Source organism: Tympanuchus pallidicinctus, unplaced genomic scaffold (genome assembly GCF_026119805.1).
Source record: "Tympanuchus pallidicinctus isolate F22 unplaced genomic scaffold, pur_lepc_1.0 scaffold21, whole genome shotgun sequence".
NCBI lineage: Eukaryota > Metazoa > Chordata > Aves > Galliformes > Phasianidae > Tympanuchus > Tympanuchus pallidicinctus.
This window is the reverse complement of record NW_026294733.1, coordinates 10724926-10735539: the sequence shown is the minus strand read 5'-3', so window position 1 is coordinate 10735539 and position 10614 is coordinate 10724926. Positions and strand designations below refer to the sequence as shown.

The following is a 10614-nucleotide window of genomic DNA, read 5'->3' as shown; positions in this document are numbered from 1 at the left end:
AGTGCTGCCAGCAGGACACGTCCTGCTCTCCTCCAGCCGCCCCAAACACATCCCAGAGACAAGCATTTGCTCTATGCTTTGCATGCCCACTGAACCCCTCTGGTCTGATAAACAGCAGCAGCATCTCTACAGGGCACTGAACCTTTCTTTCACGTGATTGTGCGCTTTCTCCCACTTTCCTGGGCAGTGGCCACATCACAGCAATGCCCCACGGCCACCTGCAAGTACCTTGATGGTGATATGCAGAAATGGCAACCACAGGTGACCAGTGAGTGGCACAGCTCACATCAGAGCCCACAAGCATTATCTTCTTCCCCTCCTGTAGGCAGGAGCTGAGGCTTTACAGGGCTGCAAGGCTCAAAGCATCAGCACCTGCTGTGGCCTAGCTGCAGCCAGTTAGGTGCTGGGTGCTGGAAGCAGCTCTGATGGGGACATCTCCTTCCCTGGGAGATGCACTAAACTGAGCTCCCTGCTCCCGGCCCAGCTATAGGGTGACTTTTCTCCATGCTGTGCTCACCTTGAGGATATGGCCCCCAGGCTTGGCCTGGCTCTGCTCATCTCACACAGGTACTGGGGCTCTGCACCCATGGAGTGCTCTGCGATATGAGATGGGGACCCTGAAGCTCTCTGTGCTCAGATCCGTCCTCTGTGCGTGCTGTTATTCTGGTGTTCCACTTGTCTGAGTCTGTGCTGCCTGATGTTAAATATGTGTGCTTTTATATATATGTATATGTACCTGCACGCTATTTACTGAGCAATCCCAGCTAATCTCTATCCATCCAGGGGTTTAGGATGCCCTTTCAGCAGGGATTTGTAGCGTTTGCTACGCTTATTTCCTGAGAATGCATTACCTGGACTTTCGGATGAATAATGTAGGTCCTTGTTCAGCAAGTTACTTACAAATGTCGAGCCTTAAACTGCTGAAGTCCATGGATCTGCTTGTGTACTTAAAGTTAGATACGGGCTTAAGTGCTACAGTAAATCAGGGCCTTATAGCCCAATCTGGCACTCCTAATAAGGTCTGCAGATATAAATAGCAGGCTGTATTGACCCAAGGGTGCGTTTGCCTTGGTCAGTGCTACATCTTGCAAGATAAATGCCAATGGTTGTGGCAACAAAGCTGAAATGTCCTCAGTGGATACAGGGACCCAGTGAACAAGCACAGGGCAAACTCAGAAGGTGCGGGTCAGAGACTTCTTACATGGTCTGATGCTGACAGAACAAGGGGAAATGGCTTTAAAGTAGAAGATTTAAGTTAGATTTTAAGATGATGCTCTTTACTCAGAGGTGAGGCTGCCCAGAGAGCTGTGATTGCCCTATCCCAGGAGGTGCCCAAGGCTGGATAGGGCCCTGGGCAGGCTGAGCTGGTGGGGAACACCCAGCCCACTGCACAAGGTTGGAAATAGATCAATTTGAATGTTTCCTCTAACCAGGTGAGTGAAGGTTTCTTCTAACACAACCATTCTGTCATTCTATGAGGATATGGCCCCTGGCTGTTGGGATACTGGCTGGGGAGATGAAATGGATATTCAGGTTAAAGATTAGGAACTTTTTTTTCTCAGGAGTGGTGATGCACTGGCACAGCTGCCCAGGCAGGTGGTGGCGTCACCATCCCTGGAGGTGTTCAAGAGCCATGGAGATGCAGCACTGAGGGACATGGCCAGTGGGCATGGTGGCGCTGGTTGGCAGTTGGACTAGATGACGTTAGTGGTCTTCTCCAGCTTTAATGACTCTGTATCCCACAGCTACCTGTGAGGAGGCATGCAATGGGGCGGTGTTGGCCTCTCAGGTAATGAGTGTAGGACATGAGGCCTCAGCCCACACCAGGAGAGCCTCAGGTTGGACATAAGGGAGAACATCTTAATGGAGAGCACAGTCAGGAGTGGGGATGGGCTGCAGAGTGGCGTGGAGTCCCCATCTCTGAGGTACTGATGTGTAAACGTGGCACTGAGGGATGTGATTTGGTGATGGGTTCAGTAGGTCTGGTTGACCCTGAAGGTCTTCCCAGCCTGGCTGATGGATGGGTTGGGCAGCAACCATCTGTTGAGACAGAACAGCTGAACAGGTGGTTCTGGGGTAAGCAATGAGGCCAGATGCACTGAGCCAACAGCTGGCAGTGGGGGGCACAGGCCTGTCCCCTCACAAGAGGCCCACAGGAGCCCCATGTCCCCAGGCTGCTGGAAGCTGCACAGAGCAGGAATTTACGCCCTGTGTTGCTCATGTCCGCCTCTTGGTGTAATCCAGAGCTAAGTGCAAATTTAGATAAAAACTCTGGTAAAAACATCACTTTTTGTTGTGGGAGGGTGAAGGATAAATTTTAACCCCAATGCTTCCAGCAGCCAAAGATGAAATGCATCTCCAGGAGAATCACTGCAGCCCAGATGGGCTTTCATCCCACTTTATCAGGTGGCTTGTCCATGCTCTTGAGGCACTTCATTAGAGCATTTAAATGAGCTGTAAAGCTAAAACTCATCTTCCTGTCAGCCCTCCGGAGCACTGCCCTGCACCCGACCATCCTCAGAGCCCAGCGCTGCAAAGCATCCTCCTGAAAGCCTCTTGTAACAGTGACTTTCTGTCTGTTGACTGAAATTACTGCCTGTGGAGAATACACGGGTGCGTTCCCCAGGATTTATGGCAGAGCTGTAGGTATGTGTCTGCCTGCTCAGCCCACAGGCTCTCTGCTTGGCTCTGGCAGAGTCTCCTTCCCCTCCATCCCTCCCAGCCCTCTCCCCACCACGACTTTGGAAGAACTCTGTGCTCCACAAACCAGCAATTTTTAACATCAAAGCACACAACATCAGAAATCTTCTGGCTCTTACAAGTCCAGAGATAAAATCTCCATCTGAAGTATTCTAAAGCAGTGTTTTAGGGTCTAAGCTCAAGTGAGTAAGGCTTGTTCAAGCATTTCTAAGCTGCTGGGGCTGAAGGAAGGGATGCAGTGGTGGGCACAGCTGGCGGTGGGCTATCCCCTCCACAGCAGCATTTTGGGGATGTTTGAACAAGGTAGAGCTGGGCTGTCAGCAAGGGTTGTCAGCACATGCTGTCCTCCCCAAACCTGCTCCCAGGAAAGCCTGCAGCTTTCACTATTTTGTAAGAAAACTGGCTTCTCACCAATGAGCAGCACTCTGTGTGTATGTATGTACAAGGGAAGGCTTCTGAGCACACCCAAGGCTGGGTATAAAATAAAGGCACGCGGTTGCCTTGCTTGCACACACACTGCATTTTCAGGGTAGGTAATTCAGGAACGTTATCCCGCTCCCAGCACAGGGAGGACTTGCAGAATTTGTGAAGTGCTCAGTGTTTTTATGAAGTGTTTCTAACCCTCTTCTCTTTGAGCAGTAAAGCTTGGCAGGGGAGCGGCTCACCTGCTCGTAAATTAGAAGGCGAATTAAAGATGTGCCATTGTATTTCTGCTCTCACCACTTCTACCTCCTGCTTTTAAGACGTCTGCGGGTGGCGATCCTTGGAGGGGGGAGAGCAGCCCCGTGTGCCTCTGTCACCCTGCGTGGGATGAACAGAGATGGGAGCTGTCAGTGTGTCAAAGCTGCTCCCAGCCCAAGCGCGGACTGATGGAGCAGGGGAGCAGGCAGCAGGGCAGGGCTGTGCCACATGTGGCTCGCAGCCTGGAATTTCCCTTGACTCTTGCTCCCAGGCTGCGAGCAGCCTGGATTTGGCAGCCTTCACCCTCCCAATGTGATCCTGGGTTTTGCTGCCCTCTGCAAAGCTCCATTAACCAGAGGCTTGATCTCATATTAACAAGGGGAAGGAGGCTGGGAAGGGAGCCGCAATTAAGGGAGGTGAAAGTTAAACATCAAGGGAAGTTTTTAATTGAACAGTAGCCCTGCAGGGAAACACAAAGGAGAATTTGGCAGTTTTGCGGACAGTGATAATGTCACACTTTTTGGAGAAAGAGGAGGGGAAAAAAAGAGAGCTGGGGTGGTCAGGAGCTTTGAAGAAGTAGGACGTGTACAAAAGGAAGGAGAGGGAGGAGAGGAATGCTGCTGCATGCTGCTGGCTCTGCATCGCGCCCACATCCTGCCATGTGCCAGGTGTGGCAGGAGCCCTGCTGTGTGCATGCAGCTCCCCAGAAGTTTGGGCTGTTTATTTCAACTCAGCAAGTTCAGGACAAAAATGCAGTTCCCTATCAGCGATAGCACAGGACTTAAACTCAGCACCCTGCTGTGTCCTTACTGAAGCAGCCCCCAGAGCTCCTCCCATTGCAAACCAGAACAAATTGGGTCGTTTGGTATTTTGCCAGTGACAGATTTTGGTGAGCTCAAACAGAGCCTGTCAGCCTCCCGGTGTTTGCTGCCTGGCCCCCAGGGCCCTTTAGCAGGATTCTCTCTTTGGAGATCAGTCCTTCCCACGAACCCAAGGCTGTCTCAGTCTGTTCTCCCACTAAGCCATCAACATTAGATTTTTCTCTTTTAGGATTTAGTTACAGGGGCGGAATTTTTGGCCCCGTGCAGCCACCTCCCAGTCTCACCCTGACACAGAGCTGGCAGGGGCTCGTTGGCACCACAGAAAGGAAAGCACCCAGAGGAGGGCAAGGCTCAGCTCAACACCTGCTCAGCTGGCCCAGGGGACACAAACCCATCAGAACTTTGCTTCTGGTGCAGGGCATCACCTGTGCTGCCACCCGAGGGAGATGTAGTTGGAATCAAGGGAGAAGACCTCTGTGTCTGACCAAAACCAACCAGTCCACTCAATTCTCCAGTTCTGGCTGGTTTATCTGATGCTTAGGAGCAATCTGAAGCTCAGGATTAGAAGAGAAATTATTCAGTGAATAATGATTCCATGATTTGGAACAAGTAACATGAACTTGGGAAACTTCAGTACTTGCTGGTTGATCCCAGGGAGAAAAGAGAGACTTCAGTGCCTGAACTGTTTGTGCTGTTGACTATGCCAGTGAAGCATGATGGAAGATAGCCAAAATTTTTGCCCTTTTTCCACCTAAGCAGTTTTCCTTTAAAATTAATGTGGATGCCAATATCAGCCCCTTTGCAGTGCTGGGTGACTCTGAGCCTAAACATTTCCTAATTTGCTGTCCTGTCCAACAGCACTGTGGATATTTTGGATCTTTGCAAGTTGTAACTGAGAGAGAAGTGAAGGGTTTTGCTCATCCAAGGTCCTATTTTTGCACTTGAGATGGTAGCCCTCCCTAAAGGACCTAAACACTCCAAGATGGGAGAGTGCTTTTACTGCGAGAGCAAAACAGAATTAAAGCAGCTGTGCAAATCGAGGCAGCAAACTGCAAAGCCCAGCAGCTGGTGGTTGAGAACGCCGAGGTGCAAAGACTGGGAGCTGAGAGCCCTGGGGACGAGGCAGGTCTACATTTGCTGAACCAAACTCACTTCACAACACTCATTTTCTGCCCTGCTGAGAGCCACAGCTCCCAGGGGAACACCTCATCTGCAGGGACTCATGTTGATGTCACTCATCCCATGGGCTGCACAGCACCCAGCGAGGCAGGCATGGGGCTGAGCCGACGCAGCGCGGCGCTCCCTCCTGCACACAGCAGCAATGGTGAAAACCCTGCTGGGACTAACACACCTTTAATTAACGGCAATTTGGTGGAAAATCCTGTAGCTTCAAAACGGCCATGTGAAGAATTGAGGCGTGCTCTCTTGCTCTGGTTTATTTTAATCGTGTGCACAGGGATTTATTGAGAAATCCTGGCGGTGTTTTTGAGCATTAGGTGGCTCTCTTCATTACAAATCCACAGGTTTATGTGCATTGGGTAATGGACTTCTGACGGAATTTGGAAACTGGAAAGAAGCCAGGGCTGGGGAGTCCTCAGGGCGTCACAGCTGGCACCCAAGGAAGACCAAAAATGGAGAGGGAAAAAGTTAATGAAAACATATATTTGTATAAACAATCAATGAAGACCGTGTTCGTGTGTTAAACAACCACCTTGAAATTGGTCTGTCTCTGAGGACTGAGCAATTGCAGACTACCTTAGCATGAATGATTTATGACATTCATGAACTTGGCAACTGCATCAGTTTTCCTAAACCTGGCAGCAAACACCACCTGCATATTAAGTGAAGATTTATGATTTATAAAACTCACCTCATTATGCAGAGGAACATGAATTGTCTTATGTGTGCAGTCTATAACTCCCGGGACAGATGAAAAGGCAGCTATGACACACAATTTATGTGCTCTGGCTGCTGAAGTTTGTAAGGGAAAAATAGGCAGAATAACTGGGTCTTTGAGTTGGATATGTTCAAAGCTGCTGAACGACGCGGTGGCTAAAATCACCTGCTTCCTTGGAAGAAAAAAAGGCTTTGCAAAGATTAATGGTGGAGGTCACGCAAATCAATGCACTAAATGATGCCCTCTCTCCAAAAAGCACAGGGAGAGGAAGCATGCAGATGCCTCCACGGAAAGCACGCACTGGGCATTGAGCTTGTTGGCTGTATTCCTCCCCGTCCTTCCTGGTGTCCTTTTATGATCTTCCTCACATCGGGATGCAGGTTGCTGGTTTCAGGGAGCAGCTCTGCCACGTTTGTTTGTGTGTTTGTAGCTCAGGGTGGAAGCCCTGTGCTATGGGGAGGGCTGAAGCAGAAAACGTGAGCTGAGCACATGATGGGGTTCAATCCTTTGGGGCACGGAGAGCACTGGAAGACTTACAGACAGGCAGAGCTGGTGGACTGGAAGTGAGTGACACAATTCAAGGAGTTCAGCTCAGATCTGAGTCTGTGTGATCTGTGTGTGCCCTTCACTGCCCCAGCTTGTGCAGACACCAAGGGCAGTGGTCCTATGTGCCAGGCAGAGGTCTTGCAGCCGTCCTCATACTCCTGGATTTGTGCCTGTGACATGTCCCCTGCCGTACAGTGGGGCAGTTGCAAGCACCTCCCCTTTGTCCTTGCTGGATCCATCTCCATCTGAATGAAGGGACCTGAGCTGAGAAATGCAGGTCAGTGAAGGCTCCAGGAGTGTTGCTGCTCTGGGGCTGCAGTGAGGCTGTCCCCACGGGGGTGGCAGGAGGAGTGGTGCTGGGAGTGCTGCTGCTAAGCAGGGACTGGGGGAGCTCCTTGAGATGGAGCTGAGGTGCTGTGGGACGCGTCCTCCTTTGGGAACGAAGGGGCTGAGAAAGGCTGGCACAGCAGCAGGAGGTGAAGGAATGAGGCTGGAGGCTGCCTGGCTATGTCCTTGATCTGCTGTTTGGGGAGAACGCAGTCACTATTTATGCTGTAAAAACCTGCATCGTATCTCTTTGAAACACATCTTGGTGCTACTGGAGAGGAGGGAGTCAGGAATGTGAATGGCTTTCTATTTTTTCCCCCTCTCATTGTCTTATTGCCAAGGTAGCAGAGAATGAGTGAATTCTCTCTTAAACACAAATCAGGAATTTTTCTCCTCCAAATGTTACCCATTTGTTTCATGCCTCCCATGGGGCTGATTTCAAAACGAAATCGTTGTAACTGTGAGCATAAAATAAATTGTAGGCTCTACCTGGCCTTGGCCATTCCAGCAGGAGTTTCCAGCACAGCCCTGCCAGCTGGGGAAGGCCCTTCCCCCCCTGCCTCACGTGCAGCCAGCCAGCACAAAGTAGAGCTGCACGAAGCTTTCTGCCTCGTAGCTTACAAAGGAGAGGATGCATGTTTAGGAAATGACAAAGGAAATAGTAAGGATGTATTAATGGAGTGATTTATGACACTTTCAGATGAAAAAAAAAAAAAAAAAGAAAACAACTGCACTGTTAGAGGATAAAGACACTGCCTGAGGACTCGCATGCTGGCTGGGGATTTTGCATCCTCTAGGTTGCATCAGGGATGGGAACTGATGGCTGGTGGATACAAAACCCAGGGAGCAGGTTAAACTGGAGTGGTAAAAGGGCAGTGGGTGACAGGCAGCAAAAGGAACTGCTGCAGGAGGGAACAGCGCGGTCACAGGAGGGTGCAACTGGCTGCCCGTGGTGCCTTGCGTTGGCCAGAGGGAGTGTGGAGCACTGTGTCTTCCCACAGCTGTTAGAAATCTAAGAATGTGGCTCTGCAAACAGCAGAGAGGGCAAAAGAACTGGAGAGGCTTGGAAGTCAGGAGGGACAGCAAAGGAGAGGGCGTAGACCCTTGGGCTCATGCTGGAAGCTGTGGGATATTTGGGAGAGATGGTGAGCCTGCCGTGGGACACTGGGCCAGAGTAGAGGACCTGGGGGGAAAAGCCCACCATGAGTCAGGCAGGGCGAGAAGTGAATCCCTGCACAGCAAAGGACAGGCTTGAGCCAGGGCAAATGGGAGGCAAAGCCTTATCAAAGTCCCCAGGGCTTCTGCTGGTGCAGTCCTATCAGCCCTCCCACCACGTCGGTGTGGCACGGCTTGGTGTGACCTTCAGAGCAGCAGGACAGACCCAGCTGTCAGCACTGCTTCGCCTCTCTGAAACTGCTCTTTGTACCTCAGCTGCTTCAGATCAGGGCAAAAAAAAAAATCTGCAGAGCACTGCATTTGGAAGTTTTCGTTTGTAACATGCTAATTGCCCTCATTATTATGGTTCCTGGAGGCACCTCATATCCTTATTACAGCAGCTGCAGTCATGCAGGGGTGAGATGTGGTTTGCTGCTCCCTCTGGTCGCTGTGTCCTTGGTTGAGTGACAGGTCTCAGCCACAAGCACTGCAAGGAGAAGGTCTGGTGAGCTGCTGGCAGGCTCGCAGGCAGCCTTTGTGTCTGTCTGCTGGTTCTGTTGCTTCTGCGTTACTTCCCGGCGTATTTTATGATGCTCCACAGGCTGCTGCCTGTTGCCAGTCCCACTGGCACCACAGGAGGAAACCAGGAAGGATGCTGTGGCGTTCAGTGCTCAGTGCTGAATGCCCACCCCAAACCTTTACACTCTTGCTGCAGTCCTCCCACGATGACGAGCTAACCAAGCATCTGGTGTAGCTCATTACTACGGCGGTGCACGTGAACTGTGAAGTACCCAAAACCAGGAGAAACACCTCCCTGCAGCTGGGAGGTCTCATTTATGCCCTTTTCTCATTGCTCCTGAGCACCGTAAGCAGCCCTTCACTAAGCACAAGAAGATAACTTCCAATTCAAACATGACCTTCTCCTCTTGTGCACTAAGCATGGTGGGGCTCTGCTTGGCCTTCTGCTGTGCCCAAACCCTGCTCAGACTCCATGTCAGGGCACAGGAAAGCAACAGAAGTGCTGCTTTCTGACAGCTGTCTCCCCAGGCTTCCCTGTACCAAGGCACCTCAAGCCATGCCTTCCTCATTCAGGGTAACTTCATGTACGAGCAGGGGAGCAGGAATCATCTTCAATCTCTGCTGACGGGAAGTAATGGATGTGGAGATGCTAACGCAGAGTCCCCATGGGCCTTGTCGTGCTGAAGGCTCCAGGCTGCCTCAGCACTGACAGACGCCTCAGACATGCTTCTTCCTTTGAGAAGGGGTGCGACCTCCCTGTGTTTCACATTTTACAGTGACATCCTTCAGACAGATGCCTGTGGAGCTGACAGACATGGCAAAGTGGCTTGAAGCTCTTTAGGAAATCAGCTACAGCCTCGCTCCACTCCTGTGAGAGCCCAACAGATGCTGGGCTGCTGATCCTGATGGAGCAGGGGTGGCTGCTCTGGTAGGATGTCTGCAGCTGTGCAGGGCTGCCCTGCTGTGGGACCAGCCCTGGCCGTGCTTCAAACCACCTCGGGTATGGCAGGAAGGCAACAAGTCAGGTCCCCATGGGCAGCTCCTTTGCACCACATCTGTGGCACTGTGCTGTGGGCAACTTGTACCTGGTCCCACTGTGGATCATCCAAGGGGAATGGCATCGTTTAGACCTTCAGAGCAGGACAATTTCCTTTTGTTTCTGACACTTCTTCAGCGACTGCCAAAATATATTTCCTTGTAGTTCTGTTGGGAGCTGTTTGAGATCTCCTGCCACCGGGCCCTGGGTGAAGCTTGTTCCCTGCAAGACTGGGAAGCATGGAGCAGCTGTGCAGAGAGCTGCACATAAGTGCGTTTGTGTTTTAATTGCAGCCCTGCCAATGCTTGGGAGCTGTCAGCGATGTGAATTAAGCTGTCATTTTCCCAGGATCACGATGCAGAGAGCAGTCTGTGAGCAGCACTACCATGGCTGTCTGCTGCCCCTGCCTGGCACGGCAGCAGCTGACATCCAATCCTGCCTGGCACAGCAGCAGGTGAAACCCATCCCTGTTTGGCACGGCAGTGGGTGACACCAGTCCCTGCATGACATGGCAATGGGTGACACCCTTCCCTGTCTGACACAGCAGTGTGTGGCACCGCTCCCTGCCTGGCATGGCAGCGTGTGAACCCCATCCCCATCCCAGCAGGTGCCTCCCCCTGCCCTGCAGCCTGGCTGGGTTGGAGGTGGCTGGCTTCAGCCTGCAGCACCATGCTTTTCCATCAGCAGGACACCTGGGGGTGATCAGCCCCTCTGAGCCCTGCAGAAGCATCCAGTGAGCTGTTAGGCCAGGCATACGCTGTCTTGTGTTAGCCATTATATTGGCGGGGGATGCTCCCTGATCTCTGCTGCCCTCCTGGGCTGCACAGACAGACGCTGGCCAGACTTCCCTGCTCTGCTCTATGGGTCAGGCATTCAATCTGGGGCTGCAGAGCCCCACCAAGCCGTGGCAGGAAGCTTCCACCTGTGAACCG

At 51.8% G+C, this 10614-nt stretch overlaps 1 long non-coding RNA gene across 1 annotated transcript; it reads left to right on the top strand.

The window, feature by feature from the left end:
* The first annotated feature begins 408 nt into the window (after window positions 1-408).
* Window positions 409-6554, top strand: LOC128081592 (uncharacterized). The gene is made up of 3 exons (XR_008207278.1): window positions 409-567; window positions 1286-1433; window positions 4432-6554. It is a non-coding gene; the product is annotated as an uncharacterized LOC128081592 (long non-coding RNA).
* Window positions 6555-10614: the final 4060 nt, after the last annotated feature.